Genomic DNA, 23,493 nt, shown 5'->3' with positions numbered 1-23,493 from the left:
GGAGAAGACCGCATTTATTACTCCATGTGGCACGTACTGTTTCGTACGGATGCCTTTCGGATTAAAAAATGCTGGTTCGACATTTGCAAGAGTAGTCCATGTTGCTCTTGAGCCACAAATACACAGAAATGTGGAAGCCTACATGGATGATATAGTGGTCAAGAGCAAGGACAGAGCAACCCTGATTCAAGATTTAGACGAGACCTTTGAAAATCTGCGCAAGATCAGCCTCAAGCTCAACCCAGAGAAGTGTGTGTTTGGAGTTCCCTCCAGCTAGCTTCTCGGGTTCTTCGTGTCTCAGCGGGGAATTGAAGCCAATCCCGACAAGATCAAGGCCATTGAGCAGATTGAAGCACCAAAGCGCGTCAAGGATGTACAGAAACTTGCCGGTTGCGTGGCTGCTCTCAGCAGGTTTATCTCTCGGTCTGCTGAGCGCGCCCTACCGTTTTTCAAATTATTGAAAAGGGCAGGTCCAATGAAATGGACTCCGGAAGCGGAGGCTGCGCTGCAAGACCTGAAGAGATACCTGTCCTCCCCTCCAATACTTGTCGCACCTAAGCTACAAGAGAAGTTGCTGCTGTACATAGCGGCAACCAATCAAGTGGTTAGTGCTGCGTTAGTAGCAGAGAGGGAGGCAGACGATGAGCCAGCAACCGCGGCAAGCGCATCCAGCGACAAGCAGGGAGCTTCCCCGACAAGCTCTGGTCCCGACAAAGATGGATCTGCGCAGATACACGACGAGATACACAAGAAGATGGTGCAGCGCCCAGTTTACTTTGTCAGTTCCCTTCTGCAGGGGGCTAGGTCAAGGTACTCTGGTGTGCAGAAATTGCTTTTCGGCCTTCTCATGGCCTCGAGAAAGCTGCGCCATTACTTCCAAGCACATGAGATCATAGTTGTCACTCGCTTTCCGCTGAAGAGGATACTGCAGAATCCAGAAGCGACCGGCAGGATTGTTGAGTGGGCACTGGAACTGTCAAGCTTTGGCCTCAAGTTTGAAAGCACTTCAACTATCCAGAGCAGAGCATTGGCAGAATTCATAGCAGAATGGACGCCAACACCAGATGAAGAAATTCCAGAAACAAGCATCCCCGACAAGGAAGCAAGCAAAGAGTGGCTGATGTACTTTGATGGTGCCTTTTCGCTACAAGGCGCTGGCGCTGGCGTGCTGCTTGTCGCACCCACCGGTGAGCACCTCAAGTACATAGTCCAGATGCACTTCCCCAAAGAGCGAGCAACGAACAATACTGCAGAATATGAGGGCTTGCTTGCCGGTCTTCGGATCGCGGCAGACCTTGGGATCAAGAAGCTCATTGTCAGGGGTGACTCACAGCTTGTCGTCCGCCAAGTAAACAAGAGTTATCAGAGTCCGTTGATGGAAGCTTACGTCGACGAAGTGAGAAAGCTAGAAGAACACTTTGACGGCCTACAAATGGAGCATGTTCCAAAAGCTCATAACGCCATTGCAGATGGCCTGTCAAAGTGTGCCGCACTTAAGTTACCTGTGGAACCAGGGATCTTTGTGCTCAAGCTAACTCAGACGTCCGTAACGCCATCAACTGGACAGAGCAAGAAGAGGAAGTTGGTTTCTGGTGACTATTTGCCGGCAGAGCTCCCCGAAGCCGCCGCCAAGAAGGTCCCCAAGATCAACGCCAAGAGTGCTGAGGAGCAGTCTGCTCCGGCAGACCCTAGGGTTTGTTCCGTTGAAGCAAGAGCTCCCGACAAGTTTTGCTCCGGCAAGCTTGCCGGGGAACGTCACGCTCCGGCAAAGCCATAGGTTCTTGCCGTAGAAGCGGATATTCCCGCAGCAGCACCCAAGATCAACGCCAAGAGCGCTGAGGAGCAGTCTGCTCCGGCAGACCCTAGGGTTTGTTCCGTTGAAGCAAGAGCTCCCGACAAGTTTTGCTCCGGCAAGCTTGTCGGGGAACGTCAAGCTCCGGCAGAGCCGCAGGTTCTTGCCGTGGAAGCGGATGTTCCCGCAGCAGCAAATTTGCCTTTAGTCCTTGTTGTCGAGCCACAAGCTCCAACATGGGCACAACAGATTGTCCATTTCCTTCAGACAGGAGGACTTCCCGAAGAGCAAGAAGAAGCGGAGAGAGTATCCCGGCAGTCAAGTATGTACCAATTTGTCGACAAGACACTGTACAGAAGAAGACTCAGCGGTGTGAAATTGAAGTGTATTCCCCGGGAAGATGGACAAAAGCTGTTGGCAGAAATACATGGAGGCATATGTGGTCACCACATTGGCGCAAGAGCACTTGTCGGTAAAGCTTTCCGGCAAGGTTTCTTCTAGCCAACAGCCCTCCAGGATGCAACTGCACAAGTAACCCAATGTGAAGCGTGTCAGTTTCATTCCAAGCAGATACACCAACCAGCTCAAGCTCTCCAGACGATCCCTTTATCCTGGCCATTCTCGGTCTGGGGGCTCGACATCCTCGGCCCCTTTCCCCGAGCTGTAGGGGGCTTTGAGTACTTGTACGTTGCAATCGACAAGTTCACAAAGTGGCCGGAAGTAGAACCAGTGAGGAAGGTGACAGCACAGTCAGCAGTCAAGTTCTTCAGGTCAATTGTTTGCTGCTTCGGGATCCCTAACAGGATAATCACCAACAACGGCACGCAATTTACGAGCCGCACCTTCACGCAGTACGTCCAAGATCTTGGCACCAAGGTCTGCTTCGCTTCTGTTGCTCACCCGAGAAGCAACGGTCAAGCGGAGAGGGCAAATGCTGAAGTGCTGCGCGGGCTCAAGACCAGAACTTTCGACAGGCTGCACAAGTGCGGAAGAAACTGGATCGAGGAGCTGCCGGTGGTTCTTTGGTCGATCAGAACGACGCCAAATCGAGCCACTGGACAGACACCTTTTGCTCTAGTCTATGGAGCAGAGGCAGTTATCCCCACGGAACTCGTATACGGGTCGCCTCGAGTGCTCGCTTATGATGAGCTCGAGCAAGAGCGGCTGCGACAAGATGACGCGCTGCTCCTTGAGGAAGACCGTCTTCAGGCTGCTGTGCGAGCTGCTCGCTACCAGCAAGCTTTGCGCCGCTACCATAGCCGCAAAGTTAACGCCAGAAGTCTCGAGGAAGGCGACCTTGTTCTTCGGCGCGTTCAGTCAGCCAAGAATTCCAACAAGTTGACGCCGAAGTGGGAAGGCCCTTACCGGGTGAAACGAGTCACTCGGCCTGGTGCTGTCCGCCTTGAGACCGAAGATGGCATTCCGGTGAGCAACTCCTGGAACATTGAGCATCTTCGTAAGTTTTACCCGTAAGGCGCGGTTGTCGGAACCTGTTCCGGCAACCACCTTTTGTACAAGTCTTGCCGCTGTTGCATGTAATCCTTTGTACAAAGCCGGGCGCAGATCCCGTGCATAAGTAAAGCTCATGTGCTCCGCACATTTTGTCAATTTTATGCTTTCTATTTTCTGGCATATATGATCTGACACTTTGTGCAGCACCTACTCCACGGTAAGCAATAACGAGCCGTAAAGCTCCATATCTGTATTGTCTCTTCTTCCTTTTGAAAGCAAGGTTCCCCTCGCCCACAAGTTTGCCGGGGGGAAAGGAGAAGACGATGGATGGTATGGGCCAGGCGTCGTTCAAGAAAGTTTCGCCTTGTCGGGAAGCAAACAACAGAAAAGCTAAGTTGCCAAAGTTTGAGCAATCGAATTTTTTAAATTTTAAGTTATCTCCCTTGAACGACCACACTTTGTATGGGAAACCTGTGCGCGGAGGAACCAACTCATAGCTAGTTGCGCCCCTACTTTGTTTCGAGTCCGCTCAACAATTTAAGTGAGCTGCTAGCGCCCTTACTTTGCTTTGAGTCCGCTCAGCAACTTAAGTGAGCCGCTAGCGCCCTTACTTTGTTTCGAGTTCGCTCAGCAACTTAAGTGAGCTGCAACTAGTTGTGACAAGGTTTCTTGCCGGTAGCGGCACCGCCAGCAGGTTGCTGACGTTCCGCACTCAGCGCTCGCAGCTCAGGTGCCTGCGCCGGCAAGTTCCCTAAAAGCGTAGGGCAAAAACATACAAAGGGAGGAATCAAGTAAAGGGAGTAACGTTGCAATCATTGCCCACAATCAAGTTACATTACAAAGATAGCTTGTCGCAGCTGTAACAGATTGTTTTCATGACATGATGGGTAGCGACAAGAAAAGAAGAAATGAGCGGCCTAATCTACGCGATCGCCATCGACCCGCTTGATCCCGCTCACCTTGTCCACAATGGGTGCGACAAGGGCCTTGAGCTCCTCCAGATCAGCTTCTGGCGGCAAGGACCTGAGGATGTTGGTGAGGCGGAGGCCCGGATTGCGGAAGGCCACCTTCATCAACACTTTCTCGAGGGCTCCTGCGCAGATCTCGCGCGACTCGTCAGCTAGTTGCTTGGGGATCCTCTCTCGGAGTCGCTGAAGGGCCGTCGCCACGCCCTTGAAGAATAGGACGAGCTTGGCGCTGGGCTGGAGGTTGTCGTCGGAGGGATACCCAAGATCTTCCATCCCCAGCTGCGCCAGCTCCTTGTTGATATCTGTGGCGGCGTTCACCAGACTCTCCGTCCAGAGCGTCACAGTCTCCCTGAAGGTGTTCTGGGCGGTGGCAGCGCTCTCCAGCAGCACCTTGTCGGCCTTGATTTCCTCCTTCAAGGCCGCCTCCCGCTTCTTGGCACTGTCCAGAGTCTTGGTCAAAGTGGTTAGCTTCAACTCAAGATCCACGTTGGAGACCTTGGCGGCGCTGAGCTCCTTGCCCTTCTCGGAGAGATCGGCCTCCAGCCGCGCCACCTTCGTCTTCAACTCCTCCTTGGCGGCCTCAGCGGCGGCGGCAGCGTCCTCTGCTTGCTTGAGGGCTCCGCCAAGCTTCTCCTCGCGCGAGGCAAGCTCCTCCTCGTGGGCGTCGAGATTGACCTTCCGCTGCGCCAGCTCGCCCTCTTCCGCGGCTAGCTTCACAGCGGCAAGTCGCTGGCGCTCTTCGGCTTCAGCCTTCTCGAGGAGAAAGACCTTCCGCGCTTCAGCGAGCTGCTCCCGCTCCTCCGCCAGGGATCGGAGGGCTTCCTGGTGGAAACCCCCGAGCTCTTCCGCGCGCTTTTCAATGTCTGCTCCCGCCTTCGCGACAAGTGCCTCACGGGACTCCAGCTTGGCTTGTCGTGCAGGTAGAGCGACATCAACCTGCGCAGCAGCCGCTCTTCTTCGGGCTCGTTGCTGCTGCTGCTTGGCGCGTAGACCAGCTTCAGCCCCGCGGAGGCGAGCACTTCTCCGTCGAAGACCTCCCCCTCGACCGGCGCTCTGGAGCTTGATGCCCAGGGAAGATTGATGAAGACGTCGTCGCCGGCCTTCAAATAAACGCCCGGCTGGGGCTCCTTGGAACTTGGCGCTGCGGCTTTGGCGGATGGGTCGGCGGTCGGCGTAGCGCCTGGCACTCCTGCGGCCTCTGGGCCGTCAGTACGATCGCCAGATTCCTCGCCAGTTGCTGCGGCGTCAGCCTTGGCGGCCTCTGCGCCGGTGGCGTCTCCAGCACCGGCTGCTTCGTCGGCGGCGACCTCTGATTCCATCTGCTCCGCAGCAGATGGATCTGACGGCCGAAAAAGGGGAGAAGAGTCAAACAGAATCCAGCAGAAACCCATAAAGATCAAGAAAAGAAGGATCCAAGGGAAGTTTTGAAGCAAGGGGAGTACCTACACCAGGCTCTGCGGTCGTGGTCTCCGTCGTCGGGGGGCCGCTGGCGCTGTCTCTCGCCGGAGAACCCTCCCTTGCCGGAGACTCCTCCCTCACCGGGAAGCCTTCCCTTGCCGGAGAATTCTCCCTTGTCGGGGGATTCTCCCTTGGCTCCTGGTGGGGGTGCTCGGCTCCTACACAAGTCAACAAGCAGATATCAGCAAAGACAAGTACCCATGCGCGCCTCGTCGCGGAAAATAATTCACACACTTACGCTGGGGGCTGCCATGGAGGAAAGTCGCCGGCTCCGGCAAGGTTGTCTCGGGCGCGCCACCTGTTGTCGCAGTGAACTCGTCCTCGATGATGATCACCGGGGCCTTAGCTCTCTTTGCCGCTCTCTGGGCCAGAGTCCTAAAGAGGAACAGATTCAGGAAAAAGCAAATGAGAAACAAGACCAACAGCAAGAGTTGAAGAAATGCAAGTACAACAAGAGAAGCTTACTCTTCTTCTTCTTCCTCGTCGGAGCTTAACGCGGAGAAGTCGAAGCCTGGCACGCGCCCGGCGCGAGGAGGCGGAGGAGAAGCTTCCCTTGGCCGCTTGGCGGGAGCAGTGGCGGCGGTCTGAGACGACCCCGCTCCGGCTGTTGGCGCGGCGTGAGTAGCGGCAGGGACTGAAGCGGTGGTCCGGCTAGACTCTGCTCCAGTTGCCGTCGTAGCGTGAGGCGCTCCCGCGGCAACGGTGTTTGTCGTGGTCGAGCGTGTCACGCGGCGTGGCGACTGTTGGCCCGCTTGCCGCTCCGCCACATCACCAACCTTGCGGAGGCGCCTTCTTGGTGGGGATGGAGGCTCTGCTTCTGGTGGGCTGTCTGAAGACGAGGTGGAAGAAAAGTCGATTTGCAACGAGCCGCTTGCGTCCTTGGCGGGCTCGCTCGGCTCGGTGTCTTGCCCGGTAAGCCCCTTCTTGCCGGCAGGCTCCCCTCGCTCGGCACGGCTTGCCGCTTCTGCTGCATCGGCCTCCTCCATAGTGAACCCGAACTCGCCCGCGGCTGCGGCTGCCGCCGCCTCCTCCAGCCTAGTGGCGATGAGCGCCATCTCAGTATCCGTGGTGTCGCGGGTGAGGCCGTCCTTCTCGTCGAGGCGGATTGGCACTTCCACCAAGTCGTCGAAGAATTGCTGCACGACCTCGTCTGCAGGCTCCTGCCAAGTTGGCACAATCCCGTGCGAGTCGCACTCCGGCATCATTGCACGGATGCGGTCGAGCGCGGAATTGTTGCACAAAGGCACGACGCCCCCCGGCAAACTGAACACCTCGGGATGCTGGGGGCCATATTTGAACAACTCCTGCAGCATCGCGCTGAGCTCCAGGACTGTGAAGTTGTAATTGAGGCCTGGCCGCAGCTTCATGATGTCTGCTGCATTCTTGAACTCCCAACTGGGCCTCCCCCGTTCCTGTAGGGGGGCGATGCGGCGGCGAAGGAAGTCTGCGCCAACAGCGCCAACAGTAAGCCCGGCAAGCCTCAGGCCCAGGATCCTAGTGACGGCAATCTTCAGCCTGGCGTCCTCCGGAGCCATGTCACTCCAATCGCTGCCGCGTGCTACTGGGCTTCGGCGTCGGACGGTGAATGGCTGCGGGCTCTCCTCGTCAATCCAGCACCAATCAGCTCTCCACTCCTCCCACTTGCCGCGGAATTCTCCCTCCAGATAGGTCTCTTTCTTGCCGGGCCTTGAGATCCAGGCAATCCCGCCGGATAGAGGCTCTCCTCTCTCTACTCGGGGTATGAAAAAGTGGCGGAAGAGGGCTACGTTGGGAAGGACTCCGACAAAGTTTTCGCAGAGGTGTGCGAAAACTGCCATTGTCAGGACGGTGTTGGGGGTGAAGTCAAGGAGATGGAATCCATAGGTGTTCATGATGTCGCATAAGAAATCAGAGAAGGGCGGGCAGAGCCCGCAATAGAAGAACAATGCGAAGAAGGGGTACCCATTCGGAGCCTTCTTCCAAGCGGCGGCGGGGAGAACCTTTGTGCACGGATGCGCGTGCGTCTTCGCCGACCAGAACAGATAGTAGTTCTCCCTCAGCTCCTTTGCACCGAGCTTTGGGGGGAAAACGGACCGCTCCTTCCGCAGCGCCGCGAGCCGCTGCGCCTCGGTCGTCTTCACGGTCTTCCCCTTGTCGGCTTTTGGAGCCATGGCGGAAGTAGTGGAGGAGGTCCACGGCGTTGGTGGTGATAGTGGCGATGGGGGGCGGAGCGCTGCTCTCTCTCTCAGCTTTGGGGAGGCAAGGGAGCGGCGGAGATTTCTGAGATTGGGAACGGCAACGGGCGAGTGGGCCAACTGCCCCTGTTTCCCCTGCTTATAAAGGGGGAGGGGGTGGACGTTCCGCATTTCCGAATAAAGAAACCCCCACGACCTCTCCCACGACGCCGCATTCAACGCGTGCCGTTCGGGGAGGCCGCGGTGGATACGGAGTGAGATACGGCGTAACCTAGGCCGCGCGTGCCCGTGCCCTGTTTTGGGCCTGGCCCAACAGCGCTCGGCACCGTGTATGGCCCAGGCCCGGGGGCTCCTGTCGGTGTACTAGAGTAGGGGTACCCTAGTATCCCGAACTTGTGCACGGGCAGTCGCAGCATCCCGCGGCAAGGCTTGCCGGGTGACCGCCGAGATCCTCCGTGGTTCCTTTGGAGCCATTCAAGAACAAAGTGTCCAAGTCAAGAAGACAAGACCTCGGCAAGAGGAGCTTGCCGGGAAGGCCACTCAAGGCATTTCAAGGAACTTGCCGCGGCGCACCACGTGTTCCGGCAAGACCCGGTGAGCGACAAGCTCCCGGACGCGACAAGACAACGACCGCGGCAAGGCGCTTGCCGCGGCAAGCCACCTCTCCGCGCCCGCGCTCCAGCACATCCGCCAACGTGTCGCTCTGGGGTCCTTCCAGGCGTACGTGGCGGAAGGCTGTGCAGCTAGGGGCGTGCGGTGGCAAGCGGCGCTGACAAGATCGCCATCGTGGCGAACAGTGGCGTCCCTGGCGGTCCCTTTTCGCACTGTTTAGGCGACATAGACGGGCATTTAAGACCCTTGTCCCCTGCCGTCAGGGTTAGGTATGATACACTGTAGCAGGTAGCTGTGCCTACCACAACACCTTTCCATTTTTGCCCTTTACCTCCGTTGCCACCTGTCGGTAGCCCCTTGAGCATATAAAAGGAGGCCCGTGTGCAACGTAGAGGGGGGGTTAGCTAGTTCAGACACTCACGCTCGGTCTTGCTAGCCGCTGGTGTGTACTGTAGCACTCCGCGCTCCCGTGCTAGAAATCAATACAAAACCACAAAGCAGGAGTAGGGTTTTACGCATCCGTGCGGCCCGAACCTGGGTAAATCGCCCGCGTGCTTCGCCTCGATTTGCTCTTTGCACGATCTCCGCCCCCGCCGAACCGAAAGGGACCCGGCCCGCCGGTCCCATAGGTGCCCGTGGATCAGTACCCCGCCACTCTTATAAAGGCATCTTTCTTCTTTTGCATATCACACAAATCAACGAAGCTATTTAGATGAGTAGCGGCATCTTCACTAGGAAGGCCGGAAAACGGATCTTTCATGGCAAGATTCAGCAAAGCAGCATTAATTTCACGAGATTTAGCATCAGTAAGAGGAGCAATCGGAGTTCTAATAAAATCATTGTTGTTGGTATTGGTAAAGTCACACAATTTAGTGCTATCTTGAGCCATCGTGACAAGCAAGCAATCCAACACACAAGCAAACAAAAGGCAAGCGGGCAAAAAGAGGCAAATAGAGAAGGAGAGGGAGGATAGAGAGAGAGGGAGGATAGAGAGAGAGGGCGAATAAAACGGCAAGCGTGAAGTGGGGGAGAGGAAAACGAGAGGCAAATGGCAACTAATGTAATGCGAGAGATAAGGGTATGTGATGGGTACTTGGTATGTTGACTTTTGCGTAGACTCCCCGGCAACGGCGCCAGAAATCTTCTTGCTACCTCTTGAGCACCACGTTGGATTTCCTTGAAGAGGAAAGGATGATGCAGCAAAGTAGCGTAAGTATTTCCCTTAGTTTTTGAGAACCAAGGTATAAATCCAGTAGGAGGCTACGCGCGAGTCCCTCGTACCTGCACAAAACAAATAACTCCTCGCAACTAACGCGATAAGGGGGTGTCAATCCCTTCTCGGTCACTCACGAGAGTGAGATCTGATAGATATGATAAGATAATATTTTTGGTAATTTTGTGATAAAGATGCAAAGTAAAATAAAAGCAAAGTAAAAAATCAAAGTAGATAAATAAGTATAGGAAGATTAATATGATGAAGATAGACCCGGGGGCCATAGGTTTCACTAGTGGCTTCTCTCAAGAGCATAAGTATTTTACGGTGGGTGAACGAATTACTGTTGAGCAATTGACGGAATTGAGCATAGTTATGAGAGTATCTAGGTATGATCATGTATATAGGCATCACGTCCGATACAAGTAGACCGACTCCTGCCTGCATCTACTACTATTACTCCACTCATCGACCGCTATCTAGCATGCATCTAGAGTATTAAGTTCATTGAAACAGAGTAACGCCTTAAGCAAGATGACATGATGTAGAGGGATAAATTCATGCAATATGATAAAAAACCCATCTTGTTGTCCTCGATGGCAACAATACAATAAATGCCTTGCTGCCCCTACTGTCACTGGGAAATGACACCGCAAGATTGAACCCAAAGCTAAGCACTTCTCCCGTTGCAAGAAAGATCAATCTAGTAGGCCAAACCAAACTGATAATTCGAAGAGACTTGCAAAGATAACCAATCATACATAAAAGAATTGATAGAAGATTCAAATATTGTTCATAGATAATATTGATCATAAACCCACAATTCATCGATCTCAACAAACACACCGCAAAAAGAAGATTACATCGAATAGATCTCCACAAGAGAGGGGGAGAACTTTGTATCGAGATCCAAAAAGAGAGAAGAAGCCATCTAGCTAATAACTATGGACCCGAAGGTCTGAGGTAAACTACTCACACTTCACCGGAGAGGCTATGGTGTTGATGTAGAAGCCCTCCATGATGGATACCCCCTCCGGCGGAGCTCCGGAATAGGCCCCAAGATGGGATCTCGTGGATACAGAAAGTTGCGGCGGTGGAATTAGGTTTTTGGCTCCGTATCTGATTGTTTGGGGGTACGTAGGTATATATAGGATGAAGGAGTACGTCGGTGGAGCAACAGGGGGGCCACGAGGGTGGAGGGTGCCTGGGGGGGTAGGTGATGAAGCTATGTACCTAGGGTAGGGTCATGGATCTGTCCCAGCTGCCCTACCCAAGGACATCTCAAGAAGAAATCACCTTTCGATCGACTTGGAGGTGTTCCAGTCGACAGACTCGAAGACACTCGACCAAGAAGCAATCACTCGACGGCCAGGAGACCTAAAGGCACTCCGCACGCTAACGGTTGGTTATTAAGTAGCTTTTATGGTCATCATAGCACTTTATTAGAGGCGTTACCAGTAATGCCTCACCTTAATGTATTTAAAACCCTGCACAACTGAGGGCCGGAGGGGGCCAGCGAACTCTATATAAGCCACCCCCCTCCTCAGTGTAAAGGGTTCGCACCCCTGTAATTCATACACGCATAATCCAGTTGACCGCCTCCGGGCTCCGAGACGTAGGGCTATTACTTCCTCCGAGAAGGGCCTGAACTCGTAAACCTCGTGTGCTTACAACTTCTCCATAGCTAAGATCTTGCCTCTCCATACCTACCCCCTAAATTACTGTCAGACTTAGAACCATGACAGTTGGCGCCCACCGTGGGACAGGGGTTTTAGCAATTTGTTGGAGGAGTTGCGATCTTTTCCGATCCAAATCATCATGGTTTCTGGCAGAGTTCTGGTGGAGGGCCGCGAGATCCGTCTCGGCACGCTCACGTTCATCGCCGATTACTCCGCTTGGCTTCAGGAGGCTCCGCTCGACATGGACGCACTCCCTGTCCGCGGGGCAACGCACTTTCGCGCTTGCGTCCGCGGCGTCCTCTTGCGGCAACCATCGACCCACTATCGGTCGGCTCCTGTGTTGTCCTTCCTCCCTGTTTCCTGCCGACGCAAGCGCTCCGGTCGGTCAAGACTTCAGCGGTGGGTGAGACACGCGGTGGCACGCCAGTCAGCCACCCCTCAAGTCGCAGCGATCGAGCCTGACGAATCCCTCTACGGCCTGTTCGACCTGTCGACTGGCTCCGCAGAGACCGCATCCGAGTGCGACAGCAGTGATCCGGCGGCGGAGGTTCTGATGGTCGATGGACCACCCAGTCCTCCCGGTTTTCCCCGCACCGACGGAGGCGCAGGTGGAGGCGACCCGTCGCGTCCCCATGAGGAATATCTCCCCGAGCCTCTCACGTCGCTGCAGAGAGAAGAACTTCATCGCCGGAACATGGATGCACTGCACACTCCTATCATTGGAGAAACCCCCGAGGCTCGTGCCTTGGAGGACGCGCACCTGGCAAACTTGGCCGAGTGCACTCGACTGGAGAACCTCCAGAGAGCACTCGACGAGCGTGCGCGACAACGGGTTCCAGAATCCAGTCGACGTCAGCTCTTTCCGCCCCCGCAGGTATATCGAACTCTGATTCAAAACTTAGCAGCTGTAGCCCGTATAGCAGAGTCGATTCAGGCTTCCCAGTCGGAGGCTGGCAGAGGCTTGCTGCAGATCAGAGCGTTACTCCGGGCAGCAGGAGACCAGAATTCCGCTGTTTCTCAGTCGCGGAACATGATTCATAGCAGATCCATTGTTGCAGACACAGTCCAGTCGGCTCATAGCCCAAGATCGCCCCCGAGGCGTGAGGGCCGTGGGGACCGGCAGAATCAGTACAGGAACCATGAACAGTATGATCACTGATTCGATCGTGATGATCGACGTAGAGTGCCCACCCCTCCCCCGAGGATCGGGTCGTATGTGCCTCGATAGTAGGATGATAGGCGCCCTCATAGTGTTGGGCGAAGGATTCCAGTCGGCCCCAGGGAACCAGGCTTTGATGCAAGATCCATTCTCGCTCAAGGTTTGGTCGACAGGAACAGAGCTCACCGAGAAGGTCACGACAGAGATGCACCTACCAGCAGCAGAGTACATGTTTCGGGGCCAGAGTGCTTTAGTAGAGCCATCAGGGCCGCTGTGATTCCTCCCAACTTCAGGTTGGCGACTGGGGTCAGTAAGTTCACTGGTGAGTCCAAGCCCGATACTTGGCTTGAAGACTACCGAGTGGCCGTCTAGATTGGCAGTGGCAATGATGAAGTGGCCATGAAGCACCTGCCTCTCATGTTGGAGGGCTCGGCCAGAGCGTGGCTGAATCAGTTAGCACCCAGCAGCATTTACACTTGGGAAGATCTCGCCCGAGTGTTTGTCACCACATTTAAAGGAACATGCAAGCGACCGGCAGGGCTGACGGAACTGCGGTCTTTCGTGTAGAAGCCTAATGAAACTTTGAGGGATTACATCCAGAGATGGATCATGTTACATCACACGGTAGAGAATGTGCCTGACCACCAAGCGGTCTGTGCCTTCAAATAAGGCGTCAAGTACAGAGAACTGAATATGAAATTCGGCCGAACCGGGGATATGTCTCTGAATCGGATGATGGAGATTGCCACAAAGTACGCTAATGGTGAAGATGAGGATCGACTCAGGAGCGGCAAGCTCAAGTCAGTCGCTCAAGAAACCGGACGAGGTAATTCCAATCGGAAACAGAAACGGAAAGACGAGCCAGCTGCTCCTGGAGAAGCCTTGGCTGTAACTCAAGGAAAGTTTAAGGGGAAACCCGAAGGACCTTGGAACCCCAAGAAAGTTAAAGACCAGGACGGAAATGATGTGTTAGATTTGCCATGTCACATCCACACCAAGAAAGATGAAGAGGGTAATTTCATTTACCCGAAACATACCACTCGACAGTGTCGACTCTTGATCCAGCAGTTCCAGGGCAAGCAACCCAAAGATAAGGAAAAGGAGTCGGATAAAGTTGAGGACAAGGAGGACAGTGACGATGGATACCCCCAGGTCAATTCCACCCTGATGATTTTTGCTGATGTTGAAAGCAAAAGTCGACTGAAAGTTATCAACCGAGAGGTGAATATGGTTGCTCCGGCGACACCCAGTTATCTGAAGTGGTCTCAGACTGCCATCACATTCGACCGGTCCGACCACCCAACGCACATTGCCACCCCTGGGAGGCAAGCTTTGGTGGTCGATCCATTCGTTGAAGGCACTCGACTGACGAAAGTCTTGATGGATGGTGGCAGTGGTTTGAACATACTATATGCTGAGACGTTGAAAGGGATGGGCATTCCGATGTCTAGACTTAGTACCAGCAACATGAGTTTCCATGGAGTCATTCCTAGGAAGAAGGCTGAATCACTCGGCCAGATTGCTCTTGATGTGGTTTTCGGTGATTCCAAGAATTACCGCAAAGAAAAGTTGACGTTCGAAGTTGTAGACTTCCAGAGTGCCTATCACGCTATTTTGGGCAGGCCGGCTTATGCACGCTTCATGGCCCGACCATGTTATGTGTATCTCAAATTGAAGATGCCTGGTCCCAAAGGTGTGATCACTGTTACGGGCAATCGGGAGAAAGCAGAAGAATGTTTTCAGAAAGGTTCAAAGATCGCTGATGCTCAGATGGCAATGGTGAAGCTGCAGGAATACCACAAGACTGCGGACCCGAGTGATTTGTTGCGAGCCAAGAAGCCCGCTACAGAATCAGCTTTTGAGTCGTCTGGCGAAACGAAGACAGCTCACATCCACCCGACCGATCCCAGCGCTGCTCCAACTCATATCTCAACAACACTCGACTCCAAATAGGAAGAAGCGCTCATCGAGTTCCTCCGTGAGAACTGGGACATTTTCGCATGGAAGCCTTCTGACATGCCGGGTGTTCCCAGGGAGCTGGCTGAGCATCGCCTACGAGTCGACTCAAAAATAAAACCTGTCAAAGAACATCTCCGACGGTCCGCCGTCCAGAAGAGAAAGGCTATTGGCGAGGAGGTGGCTCGGCTCTTAGCAGCGGAGTTCATCCGAGAGATCTACCACTCCGAGTGGCTCGCCAACGTTGTCATGGTCCCCAAGAAGGACAAGTCACTTCGCATGTGCATTGACTTTAAACATATCAATCGGGTCTGCCCGAAAGATCATTTTCCTCTCCCCCGCATCGACCAGATAGTCGACTCGACTGCAGGATGTGAGCAACTGTCTTTTTAGACGCCTACTCCGGGTACCATCAGATCCGTCTGTATGGGCCTGACAAGATCAAAACAGCTTTCATCACTCCATTCGGGTGCTTCTGTTATGTTACCATGCCATTCGGCCTCAAGAATGTCGGAGCCACATTCATGAGGATGATTCAGAAGTATTTGCTCACTCAAATCAGTCGTCATGTGGAAGCATACATGGATGATATTGTGGTCAAGTCACGGAAGGGTTCCGACCTGCTGACTGACCTTGCTGAAACCTTTGCCAACCTCAGGAGGTATGACATCAAGCTTAATCCATCAAAGTGCACATTCGGAGTTCCTGGCGGAAAGTTACTCGGTTTCCTCGTTTCCGAACGAGGAATCGACGCAAATCCGGAAAAAGTTGGTACTATACTCCGAATGAAAAGTCTTGTACGAGTGCACGATGTCCAAAAGCTTACTGGTTGCTTGGCCGCTTTAAGTCGATTCATCTCTCGTCTCGGTGAAAAGGCATTGCCTCTTCACCGATTGATGAAGAAGTCAGACAAGTTCGAGTGGACTCCTAAAGCTGATGCAGCGTTTGCAGAGCTCAAAGCTCTGCTCTCCACCCAGCCGGTGCTTGCTGCCCCAATCAGCAAAGAGCCTTTGCTGCTTTACATCGCAGCCACGGGACAAGTCGTCAGTACGGTACTGACGGTCGAGTGGGAAGAAGAAGGAAAAGCCTTCAAAGTTCAGCGCCCAGTGTATTATATTTCTGAAGTTTTGACCCCATCGAAGCAAAGATATCCTCACTATCAGAAGCTTGTATATGGGATTTATATGACCACAAAGAAGGTCGCTCACTACTTCTTTGATCATTCCATTACAGTCGTCAGTGACGCTCCATTGTCAGAGATCCTTCATAACAGAGATGTGACTGGTCAAGTGGCAAAATGGGCGATTGAACTCCTTCCTCTAGATATCAAGTTTGAGGCAAAGAAAGCTATCAAGTCCCAAGCAATAGCAGATTTCGTCGCCGAGTGGATTGAACAGCAACTACCGACCCAGGTTCACTCGGAGCATTGGACCATGTTCTTCGATGGTTCCAAAATGCTCAATGGTTTCGGTGCTGGAGTGGTATTGGTTTCCCCCCGAGGGGATAAGCTCAGATATGTTCTTTAAATCCACTTTGATTCCTCCAATAATGAGGCAGAATATGAAGCACTTTTATATGGGTTGTGCATGGCCATTTCACTCGGCGTCCGTCGCCTCATGGTCTATGGCGACTTAGATTTGGTGGTTAATCAGGTGATGAAGGAGTGGGACATCAGAAGTCCAGCCATGACTGGTTATTGCAATGCAGTGAGAAAGCTGGAGAAGAAATTTGAGGGGTTAGAACTTCATCACATACCCCGACTGAAAAATCAAGCAGCCGATGATTTGGCGAAAATAGGTTCCAAAAGAGAAGCCATTCCCAGCAATGTGTTTTTGGAACACATCCACACACCATCAGTTCAGGAGGATCCCTTCACTGAAGAAGCCCCACAGCCAAAAAGTGCCACAGATCCGACTGAAGTTGAAGTTCCAGCTGTGGTCGACCTGATCATGGAAGTCTTGGTCATCACTCCCGACTGGACAATACCGTTCATCGCATACATCCTAAGGAAAGAACTCCCAGAGGACGAGGAAGAGGCTCGACAGATCGTCCGTCGATCCAAGGCCTTTACAGTCATAAAGGGACAGTTGTATAGAGAAAGCGCGATTGGAGTCAGTCAGAAGTGTATAACACCATAAGAAGGTCAGATGATCCTTGATGATATCCACTCGGGGACCTGTGGTCATCATGCGTCCTCTCGGACCATTGTGGCTAAAGCATACCGAGCGGGATTCTACTGGCCAAGGGCCAATGAAATGGCAAAAGAGATAGTCGACAAATGTGAAGGATGTCAGTATTACTCTAATATGTCGCACAAGCCTGCGTCAGCCCTGAAAACCATTCCACTCGTCTGGCCCTTTGCTGTTTGGGGGCTGGACATGGTTGGACCACTGAGAACGGGCAGGAGCGGCTTCACTCATGTGATAGTAGCAGTCGACAAGTTCACCAAATGGATTGAAGCTAAGCCTATCAAGAATCTTGATGCTTGCACTGCTATCAGTTTCATCAGAGAGTTGATATTCAGATATGGAGTTACGCACAACATCATCACTGACAATGGGTCAAACTTCGATTCCGACAAATTCAGGGCCTTTTGCGCCTCTCAGGGCACATGAGTCGACTACGCTTCGGTCTCTCACCCCAGTCGAATGGACAAGCGGAAAGAGCAAACAGTTTAATTCTCAAAGGATTGAAACCTCGATTGATGCACGATCTCAAGCACAAAGCAGGTGCATGGGGCGACAAGCTTCCATCAGTCCTTTAGGGATTGAGGACAACCCCGAACCGATCGACCGGAAGAACCCCATTCTTTCTGGTCTACGGGGCCGAAGCAGTTTTGCCAAGTGACCTGCTTCACAACGCACCCCGAGTCGAGCTCTACTCTGCAGATGAAGCAGAACAAGTCCGGCAGGACGCAGTCGACCTCCTGGAAGAAGAAAGAGAAATGGCCATGATCTGATCGACCATCTACCAGCAAGACTTGCTTCGATTCCATGCCAGAAATGTGAAGAGTCGAGCCATCCAAGAAGGAGACTTGGTCCTCCGAGTGGATCAACAGAAACCACACAAACTCGCTCCTACTTGGGAAGGTCCCTTCATAGTCACCAGAGTCCTCCACAATGGAGCATACCACCTTTATAACGTCGATCGCCAGATTGATGAGCCGCGAGCCTGGAATGCGGAGTTGCTCCGCCCCTTTTATACTTGAATTCTCACTCGGATGAGATGTAATAAGAAAAACTTCTGTAGTTTATTTATCAAAGACAAGAGCGTTATAATTTTCCCAGTGATTGTTATTGTTTTTGTTTGCATGAGAAATCCCCCAGCGGGTGGCTTAGCTGCGAATCCGTTTCTCCTAAGTTTGTAAAAATAATTTCCTACCAAGTGGTGAGCCAGCCTTCCACTCAGGGGCTTAGCTGCGAACCCGTTTCGCCTAAGTATTTGAAAATCCTACCGAGTGGTGAGCCATCCTCCCACTCGGGGGCTTAGCTGCAGTCCAGAACTCACCTAAGTATTTGAAAATCCTACCGAGTGGTGAGCCAGCCTCCCACTCGGGGGCTTAGCTGCAGTCCAGTACTCGCCTAAGTATTTGAAAATCCTACCGACTGGTGAGCGACCCTCCCACTCGGGGGCTTAGCTGCAGTCCAGTACTCACCTAAGTATTTGAAAATCCTACCGAGTGGTGAGCCAGCCTCCCACTCGGGGGCTTAGCTGCAGTCCAGTACTCGCCTAAGTATTTGAAAATCCTACCGAGTGGTGAGCGACCCTCCCACTCGGGGGCTTAGCTCCAGTCCAGTACTCGCCTAAGTATTTGAAAATCCTACCGAGTGGTGAGCGACCCTCCCACTCGGGGGCTTAGCTGCAGTCCAGTACTCGCCTAATTATTTGAAAATCCTACCGAGTGGTGAGCCAGCCTCCCACTCGGGGGCTTAGCTGTAGAACAGTACTCGCCTAAGTATTTGAAAATCCTACCGAGTGGTGAGCCAGCCTCCCACTCGGGGGCTTAGCTGCATTCCAGTACTGGCCTAAGTATTTGAAAATCCTACCGAGTGGTGAGCGACCCTCCCACTCAGGGGCTTAGCTACAGTCCAGTACTCGCCTAAGTATTTGAAAATCCTACCGAGTGGTGAGCGACCCTCCCACTCGGGGGCTTGGCTGCAGTCCAGTACTCGCCTAAGTATTTAAAAATTCCTACCGAGTGGAGAGCGACCCTCCCACTCGGGGGCTTAGCTGCAGTCCAGTACTCGCCTACGTATTTGAAAATCCTACCGAGTGGTGAGCGACCCTCCCACTCGGGGGCTTAGCTGCAGTCCAGTACTCGCCTAAGTATTTGAAAATCCTACCGAGTGGTGAGCCAGCCTCCCACTCGGGGGCTTAGCTGCAGTCCAGTACTCGCCTAAGTATTTGAAAATCCTACCGAGTGGTGAGCGACCCTCCCACTAGGGGGCTTAGCTGCAGTCCAGTACTTGCCTAATTATTTGAAAATCCTATCGAGTGGTGAGCCAGCCTCTCACTCGGGGGCTTAGCTGCAGTCCAGTACTCGCCTAAGTATTTGAAAATCCTACCAAGTGGTGAGCCAGCCTCCCACTCAGGGGCTTAGCTGCAGTCCAGTACTCGCCTAAGTATTTGAAAATCCTACTGAGTGGTGAGCGACCCTCCCACTCGGGGGCTTAGCTTCAGTCCACTACTCTCCTAAGTATTTGAAAAATCCTACCGAGTGGAGAGGGACCCTCCCACTTGGGGGCTTAGCTGCAGTCCAGTACTCACCTAAGTATTTGAAAAATCCTACCGAGTGGGGAGCGACCCTCCCACTCGGGGGCTTAGCTACAGTCCAGTACTCGCATAAGTATTTGAAAATTCTACCGAGTGGTGAGCGAGCCTCCCACTCGGGGGGCTTAGCTGCAGTCCAATACTCGCCTAAGAACATGCGCTCCATCGCCGACCCGCAAGGACGACGAGGTGCTGGTCGACTGCCACCTTCTCCTTGGGAGCTTCGCCACAAATACAACATGCGCTCCATCGCCGACCCGCAAGGATGACGAGGTGCAGGTCGACTGCCACCTTTTCCTTGGGAGCTTCGCCCCAAATACAACGTGCGCTCCATCGCCGACCCGCAAGGACGACGAGGTGTAGGTCGACTGCCACCTTCTCCATGGGAGCTTCGCCACAAATACAACGTGCGCTCCATCACTGACCCGCAAGGACGACGAGGTGCAGGTCGACTGCCACCTTCTCCTTGGGAGCTTCGCCACAAATACAACGTGCGCTCCATCGCCGACCCGCAAGGATGACGAGGTGCAGGTCGACTGCCACCTTCTCCTTGAGAGCTTCGCCACAAATACAACGTGTGCTCCATCGCCGACCCGCAAGGACGACGAGGTGCAAGTCGACTGCTACCTTCTCCTTCGGGGCTACGGCACAAATACAAAAGTTGTCTCGAGTGAAGAACGATTTCCACTCGATGGAGGATTCATGAAGACATTCAACGATAAACCGAGTTCAGATAAATCCCAAAAGGTCCGGACCACAGATTGAAGTGCTCGGGCATTCAGCCTGAAAGAGTTTAACGGTTACAAAAACCACTCAGCATTCCGAGGCAAATTTAAGGTGAGGCATAAAAGTTTGTTCACTCCGCGGGAGGAGGACTAGCAGGCTCGATGAACTCGTCTAGGTCGATGCCGTCGGTGATCTGCGTGGCTGCAGCGATGAAAGTCTCCATAAAAGATCGGAAGTCATGCTTCTGGGTGTTGGCGACCTTGATTGCTGCCAGCTTATCTTGTCGCACCTCCTTGCAATGGACACGAACCAAAGACAGAGCCACATCAGCACCACACCGGGCAGAAGATTTCTTCCACTCCTGCACTCGGTCAGGGATCTCGTTAAGTCGAGTCATCAGGAACTCAAGATCATTCTGGAGCGTGGCCTCTGGCCAAAGTGCCGGGTCGATCCATGACGTGGCGACCTTCAGTCGAGCCAAGTAGTCCACAACACCGTCGATGCGGGATTCCAGTCGGAGCAGATTCATGGCAGTTTCATCTTTCACGGGAGAATTGATTGGGTCCAAACCTGGCTCAATCCGCCCAGTCTCCTCCTCGAAGTTCTGGAAAAACTTTGCATTCACGATCCAAGGATAAGTCAATTTTCATATGCTGAGTCGACAAAAAAAATCAGTCGGAACAAAATGTGTACCTTCAAGCTTGATGAACAACTTCTTGGCAAGGCTCCTCAGGTAGCTCTCTAGATCGTCCCTCCTACGAGCGATGCCTTCCATCTTCTCGTACAGGTTGAGATTGTCCTTCTTCAAACGCGTGCACTCCTTGTTGCCTTCGTTCAGAGCAGATTTCATCTTGGTATTCTCTTCTTCCAACTAGCCGACCAAAGCCAGTTTCTGTTCTGCCAGAGCGGTTCTGTCGTCAGCTTCCTTTCGAGCAGCAGCCAAATCCCGATCCTTCTTCGCCAGAGCTTCTCTCAGTTTTTCGGCAAAGAAATGGTGCTTGATTCAGAGAGGGCAGAAGGGTACTCAAGCCTAAGACAAACCAGTCGACAAGCGCGTCTTACCATTGGCGTCGTCCTTGGCCTTTTGCAGCTCTGTCTTTGCCAATTCCAAGTCAAGGTTCAGTTGGATCTGCTGTTTCTCCAAGTCAGCAAAGCGAGCTCCAAGATCACAAGATTTCTGCAATCAAGGAGGAGAAGTTATTTTACAGCGAAAAACGACAAAGACAATAAGTACTAAGACTACGGTCGACTGCCCGCAGTCCACCATAGTCTCGGGGACTACACCCAGTGGGTGCACTTTGCGTGCCCCCACCGGTTCTGATCCCACTCGACCGGCCCGCCGGAGTCGAGTGCAGGGAGTAAAAAAAAGAGGGGGAGAGAAAGAAGAACTCAGACCACAGTCGACTGCCAGCAGTCGACCGCGGTTTTAGGGACTACACCCAGTGGGTGGACTTGGCGTGCCCCCACCTGTTCTGATCCCACTCGACCAGACCGAGTGGAAGAGACAAACTACCAGTTCGGTTTACACTCGACAAAATACAAAGACTACAGTCGACTGCCAGCAGTCCACCGTAGTCTCGGGGACTACACCCAGTGGGTGCACTCAGCGTGCCCCCACTAGTTCAAAAATTTAATCGACGCACCTAGTGGGTGTATAGATGCAAAGATTTTCGGAAAGAGTCTTCAGATAGCATATCCTAATAGAACAAGCGGTGACCAACTAACCTGAACGTTGCTTTAGAGAGCCGAGCTAGCGTCGTAGGCGGCCTGACTAGCGTCCCGCACCGTCTTCATCTTGTCCATCATAATGCCCGCCTGGCGTATGGCTTCCTTGGCAGCATTCACTTCGTCCTCTGGGACATGATGGGTCACAAAAACTGAAGGTGGGTCGACAGGGGCTTGAGCAGTCGACGAAGAAGGCAAGGCACTCGACAATGGCACGGCGAAGGTAACAGAACCCCGATTGGCGTCGTCAGTGTCCTGAACGACTGGTTCCGCCCTCGGCGTCGACTGTGGCACCTTGCTTGCCGGAGCTTGCCTATTCTTCCTTGTCAAAGGCCTCTCGGGCTCTTCATCATCATCGGGGAGGTCGATAATGTTGGGAGCTGTTCAAAGTTCAATCGCCAAAATCACATCACCCAATGGTGCACATTGCAGTTGAGTCGACCAAATAAAGACAGAATGGCAGAAATCATACCCAGATTGGAAGTGACCACATCCTCCATTACCTCATCCTCGTCCCTGTAAGCTGAGGTCCTGAAAGTAGCAGCGCTGCCAGTTCCAAAGTTCGTCTGGTTAAATTAAGAAAAACAAACAAGCACGGGGCATCGAGTGAATACAAAGGGAGACACTCACGCAGAAGCGACGGGGATGTTAATCTTAATATTCGGCAACGCCTTCCGAGGCTTCGGCTCTGCAACTTTGGGATGCTTTGGCGCTTTTTCGGTTGGGGTTGGTGAAGAGATACGAGGACGCTTTGAAGACTGACCAGCCTGAGCAGTCGCCTTTTCACGGGCGCACGGTCGTTCTTGGTCAAGCTTGGATCGCCTCTCCCTCCGAGGAGGCGACTCGACTTCTTCTTCGTCACTTGAGTCGTCGCTTTCTTCGTCCCCTTCACCGTCAGAAGTCCACTCGCCATTGTCGCTGCCGCTCGCCTCTCCTTCCAGATCTTGCTCTTGCTCTCCGTTGGGCATTGAATACATTTCGATAAGGGCCTGAAAGAAAGCAGGAAGAATAAAGTCAGTCGACGCAGTATAAACAGCTGCGCGAGTGAATTCAGATTACAATCAAAGCTCAGAATCGGACCTTCTCTGGTACATGGGACTGGTCGAATAGAGTAACTCTCCTAGCTCCCCTGGGGTTGTCCTTGTTTCCGGTCATCCCGACAGCCACTTCTCCAGTGTGTTGTCATTGACCTCCTGTGGGTGAATCTGAGTGGAGTCGTCAAGACCCGAATACATCCACATCGGATGGTCTCGGGCTTGAAGCGGCTGGATGCGCTGCTGAAGGAAGACCTCCAAGAGATCCATACCGGTGACCCCGTCATGGATAAGCTGGACCACTCGCTCGACCAGCACCCTCACCTGCGCCTTCTCCTCCGGGAGCACCTTCAAAGAGGAAGGTTTCCTCACTTGGTCCATGGTAAAAGGAGGGAGGCCAGTCGATTGCCCTGGCGTCGACTGGTCTTTGCAGTAAAACCAGGTCGACTGCCATCCGTGAACCGAGTCGGGAAGAATCATGGCTGGAAAGGAACTTGTCCCTCTCATCTAAACACCAAGACCCCCACACATCTGAATCACTTGAGTTCTCTCATCACTCGGGTTGGCCTTTTTCACCGTCTGAGAGAGACAAGTGAAAATGTGCTTGAAAAGACCCCAGTGAGGCCGACAATCCAGGAAATTCTCACACAAAGAAACGAAAGCAGCGAGATAAACGATTGTGTTGGGAGTGAAGTGGTGGAGTTGTGCCCCAAAGAAGTTCAGAAATCCCGAAAGAAAGGGTGAGGAGGCAAGGAAAATCCACGGTCGACATGGG

The sequence above is a fragment of the Triticum urartu genome, chromosome 6A (assembly GCF_056163025.1).
Source record: "Triticum urartu cultivar PI428250 chromosome 6A, HENAU_Tu73, whole genome shotgun sequence".
Classification (NCBI taxonomy): domain Eukaryota; kingdom Viridiplantae; phylum Streptophyta; class Magnoliopsida; order Poales; family Poaceae; genus Triticum; species Triticum urartu.
The sequence above is the reverse complement of the archived record's forward strand: the minus strand, read 5'-3'. Positions refer to the sequence as shown.